We start from the raw sequence: 5,791 nt of genomic DNA, 5'->3' as shown, positions 1-5,791 counted from the left end.
AGCTTCAGTAGCTCGTGCACTGTTCTTTACTCCGCTCCCACCGACTGTACTCCTCAGCAGGATGGCAAAAAACGATTCGATCGGAGAGCGCCTAGCCCCCGCCTCTACGCCTTTTAAAGTTGTATGTCATTCTATAGGGAGTCATACACCAAGCTGACTAGGCGATGGCACAGACCTAGATAACAGAATCATGGTTATGATTGGCTATGATGATCCAAGTTTACGATTGATTTGAGATGAGAGTGATTATTTGAATAAATCAAACACAGTTTGAAACCGTCACTGAAATGGGTTTACGAAAGCTCGCTTTTAGAATCAAGGCTGTCTGTAGGTCTTTTTTGATTTTTAAATATGTATTTATTTATACCTTGAAATGTTCTGTTCTGCCTAATTTGTTTTAACCCTACCCCCCCCCCCCCATCCCCCCATCCCTATCACACCTCCACCCCCACCCCCCAAAAAGGAAAAGTATAACTCTTAGAGGCCCGTTTTTTTCCCACCATGGAATTCGCGGTGGTACTGTTAGAATACATATGCTTTCTGTTATGCACCACTCCTCTGTTGATGTCCAGAGTTGTGCTAGAGCTGCTGATGCAAACACTTACAAACTCTCTCCCGCCTATTCATCAAGTGAGTGTGGGGGTGTATGATTCTTCTAAAGCTCCAGGACCTCAAAGTCTCAGCGGGAAACTGAAAACGCAATTCCAGTGGGCACTTGAGCGGACTTCTGAAGCACTGTTGTGAACTTGAGCAGGAAAGAAAAACACTTGTGAAAAGGACAAGTCAGGTTTAAAATGACCATACCAGTATTTTCTATCTGTGTCCTGGGGGGTATTCCAGAGAGCGGGTTTACTAGTGAGAAGTCAAGCCCTATGGCTTCGTTTCTCCTGGAGAAACAAAGCCATAGAGCTCTTCCCTTAGGAGGTTTACTACTTGCTCTGAGTTCAGTAACTCAGAGTTTTCACTAAACCCGCTTTCTGGAATACTCTGCTGGACAGTAACAGCAAGGATCAGCAGGACTCACATCATAATCTAATGGGCCTAACAGATCACCTCCAGTAAGGAGCGACCAATCACCACACTTGTGTTTTCTTCACCGTGCCAACTCTCCGTGCTCCGGTTTAAACGGGAGCGTATTCCACAGTCAGTAAGATTTCATTCATCATTCGCAGCTTCTCTGTAAATGCTTTGAGTCTCAAGATACATTCACAGAGGGGAGAGAGGGGAGTTCTAGTGTGTAAGCGGAAGCTAAAACACCAAACTCTAAGTACAACATAACCTAAGAAAGAATCTTTGAAATTCACCCCGCTACGCTGATGTAATATGACAACAAGACCACCACCAACAACAGCAATAATAATAATAATGATAATAATAATAATAATAATAATAATAATAATTATAATAATAATAATTTTTGGAACATGTAAGGTGCAGTCTAGTTCTGTAACATATTCAGCCAGTTGAAAAAAAAAGATCTTGTGCGACAAATTTTTTTTTTGTGAGCCACTTATCTGGTTTGAACAGCTCAGATCCTAATGAACTATGTCTTAAATGTAATTTTGGGCCTGAAAACCATATTATTGGAGTACTAAGGCATGATGCAGACCCTCCCTGGGATACTCCCCTGCTGTGAGACAGCCATGAAGGAGTCTGGCCTGGAAGAAATTTGGTTACAAACACACAAAAGCCACTCTTCTCCGATCTGATGTGTTGCTTAGCAACCTTCTGGGGCATATCGGCTGAGCTAATAGAACAGATTCAGTTGATCCTGTGTGCGTCTGGTCTTTACGTGGTCTCCAAGGGTAGACAGCTTTGCACTGACGGCTTAGCCCCCCCCCCCCCCCCCCCCCCCCCCCCCAGCCCCCCAAGGATAGACTCAAATTATTTTAGCACAGTTATTGCTTGGTGCTGAAATAAAAAGAAAATAAGTAATATGACAATGCCACATTTAAACCAAGAATGAGGAGAAACATTTTGATATTTTTACAGGGAAATCTGAATGCTACTAAGTTGTTTTTTTGGGGGGTTTTTTGTTGTAATTTTGTGAGAACATTCAACATTAAACCCCAGAAAACATATGTAGTTTTACAGCAACATCTGCTGGAGGAAACTGTGCAAAACGAAACCCTCAAAAATTTTAGCATAACGCCATCTTGTGGTTGAAAGATATATCGCAACCCAAGAATAGAACGTGTAGAAACAACGCTTAATTCAGGAAGTATAGCGCTGAAACAGCAATAACTGTAAAGATGTTATCGCGCCTAAGAATAACAACATATGGCCATAATAGTGAGGTATTTTCTTTGTTTTGTTTTTGTGATGATCCAAAAAGACAGTAGTCTACTTAAGCAAAAGGTGAATGCAAGTATCTTATACTTTTGATCTTTTAAGAGAATTTATTTATTTGTTTAAATGGATAAGAACTGATTAGCTACTGAATTAGAGTAGAAATCAGTGTAGAATTGCCATTTAAATCGCAGTTACTGTTGGTGGCCACTAGATGGTGACTATGACGTTGGTGAAGACCCGTTGTGTCAGACTACATCTGAATTAACCTCCAGTGATTATATAAACACAAAAATACAGCAATGGAATGGAAATGAAAGAGTGAGTAAGAAGACCATGATAACATGAACAGATGCATTAGCTTACGGGCCTCTCAACTTTTAAACATACAAGATAAGAGAAGCAAGGATGCAGTATGCCAAGAGAACATTTGTTGTTGGAGAAGGCAAAGCTGTTCCCAGCAGACCATCTTATTGCTTCTTTTTGAGGAATCTTGGTTGAAATCAAAACACTGTAAAAGCACAGTTTCACTGGCCAAACCTGTGAACCCCCCCCCCCACACACACACACACACACACACAGCATGAAGAACAAAATTATGTTAAATCAGAATAAAAACTTAAAAAGATCATTTCAAATTTCAAAACGATCACATGTATCCTTCCTTGTGTTGATCTAAAATAAATAAATAGATAAAGAAGTAAATAAATAAATAAAATGGATATCGTCGGTTTGACTCTAGCGCTGATCTGCACAAGATCAAAGGACAGGGACAGGTAATACACACCGCTGAGTTCACACTTAAACCCTTTGTAATCCTTTTTTCTCTCTGTATCCCGAAATAAGCTGGACTCAGACGGATCGGAACCAGACCCACTGCGCCCTGGCCCCGTCCAACACCTCAGATGTCACAACATGCCTCGAGCAGCTTCATTATCTCCGCGCTAATGGACTCAGAGGGCTGGGGAGACATGGCGAGAGAGGATGGGGTTACTCGCGACCGTCGATGGGCCTGGGCTTTTAGCCCAGCTCACCGAGGAGTAAGGTGCCCAGGTTTCTAGAGGTGGATAAATGATCTGGAGCCCCTGCAGGATGAAGCTGTCAGCTGGATAAGCAGGCGAGAGGGCAGGCAGCTAATGCAGGATGACACTGGATGTCTGTGAATCCACACACACACACACACACACACACACACACACACGCAAGTCTAGAGAATTGAGTTCAGCTGGGTTTGCTTTCTCTACCTTTTCTGAAATGGATAGCAGTGTAAGACTGAAAGTGGAGTAAAGTGGACTCTGGGTATTAAAAAGTATTGTTTTGTGATTTCTTACAGAGGTATACCGGCAAATAACGACAAGTTCTTTGATTAAAGCCGTGGCACAACAATTTTGAAACTGGTCGATATGCGGGTTATTGTAGAAATGTTGTACTTCAGTACCTGGTCTTATGAAACATCCCAGAATTGATACTTGGAGGAATATTTGAATATTAAACAGGATTTATTTTAATATTTGAATATTAAACAGGATTTAACCAGGATATTGAAAAAAGTCAATATTTGACATGGGTGCAGTTCCATACCGTGTCCATCAGAGGCCACTATTTTCTCTTGCATGGCTCTTAATTTAACTTTCAAAAGGGACCTTATGGATGTTATTTAATTCAAAGATATATAAAAAGGTCTATAAACAAAAAGTTGTTTGAAGAAGTGACTAATAATTATGATTAGAAAATCTGGTGGAGTTTCAGTAACATTTCATATGATTAAGAAACGAATATCTTGTGATTATTCATTTTTATCAGTGTCAATTTTAGACGTCTGTTCCGAAAAAAGAGGTTGAGCTACAACTACCCTAGCCCCAATATATTGTCATTGCTCTGAATCTCATCACCAGTCATTTGCTCTTCATCAGAAATCAGCTACCATTTGGTGAACAGTCAACAACTAGTGTTTATGTTTTGTGTTTTTAGGAGGACATCTCTCCATTAACACATGGCTCACAGCTACGGTAACTATTAGCATCTCACTACACCTGCAAAGTCAATGAATTCTCAACGATGTCACCGCTGACTCACTCGCGTACCACTTTGTGATATAAAACAGAAAGACGGTACACTGTGTGGAGACCCAGTCCACTCAGCTCATTCCTTCCTTTATTTTAGGGAAGACTGTCTGAGTGGACTGTCTGTCACATTCCATCTGAAGACTCCATTAGATAAAACAGGAGGCTAGGACAACTTGAATGGCAGTATCTACTTACACAAAATGCAATTGGTATGGAGAGCCGCTATCAGGCTGAGTGAGTAGTAGAGTTACTCTCAAAGCCTTGAAGCATTGAGCAACTGTGCAACTTTAAAATCGGACTGGCTATACTGTACATTGGGTTCCTCTAAGGACCGCAAACCATTACAAACAGCATTAGTGACCCTTCTGGGTTTTCATGAGACTATAAGTTTCAATCAAGTTGGTTCTGGTGCTTTTACGCAGCACTGTGAAAATAGTCTCCTTTTCCGATTGGATTGTGTCAATTCGTGTCAGGTTTATGCATCATTAATTCCCCTCAGGCCTCAGTGTGGCAAAGATGAAAGGGTTATGCCCTTTCAAAAAGACTGACTGACTGACTGACGAGCCTCTGTGACTGCTAACATGGGATTACTCATACTACAGGGGCTGAATAAGATGGTATTAAGTAATTCACGGTTGATAGTGAATTTCCGAGACAATCTTTGTCTCTCTCTCTCTCTCTCTCTCTAGCTCTCTCTCTTTTTCTCTGTCATTTATTTTAAGAATTTTCATTGTATGACATTCCATTTTATTTATGCAGGTCTCAAAGTTTAATTGTTTACAGAATAAGGGTTAAAAATCCAACCCCTCTCTCTCTCTCTCTCTCTCTCTCTCTCTCTGTGTCTCGGGATTCCCTTTATATGTGACTCAGTCTCGTCAAACGCATTGACAAGGACTTCTGGTTCAGTTCACATCTCACCAGCTGGTGTTTGCTTACTCACTGATGGAAGGGCCACGTGTGTTCCCACACCAGCTCTCTACCTCAGCACCTACACACGCTCACACACAGCCCTGGTCCTTACAATACCAGGCCCTTCGACCTGTCAGCCAAGGCCCAGCACCCACCCTGCACCCTGCCTCTGGTGACATCACAGCTGATGAGAGTGAGAGGTAACGAGATGTGTTACATGACCCACTTATGAAAACACACAAGCACACAGCAGGACATACTCAGGAGACATGAGCCGTAACAACATTACAAGTTCAAAAAAAGGGGGAAGAAAGTAGTGATGATAATCAGTCTGATGATTCAGATGATATTGTTAATGATGATGATGATGACGACGATATTGATGATTAAGATAACAATGGTGGTGGTGATGATGTCACATTAATGTTGACGGTAATGATGATGATGATGAAGATGATGGCGATATAGATGATGAAGATGACGACGATGATATTAATAGTTATGATGATGATGATGATGACGATGAC

The sequence above is a fragment of the Chanos chanos genome, chromosome 14, assembly GCF_902362185.1.
Source record: "Chanos chanos chromosome 14, fChaCha1.1, whole genome shotgun sequence".
NCBI classification, from domain to species: domain Eukaryota; kingdom Metazoa; phylum Chordata; class Actinopteri; order Gonorynchiformes; family Chanidae; genus Chanos; species Chanos chanos.
The sequence above is the reverse complement of the archived record's forward strand: the minus strand, read 5'-3'. Positions refer to the sequence as shown.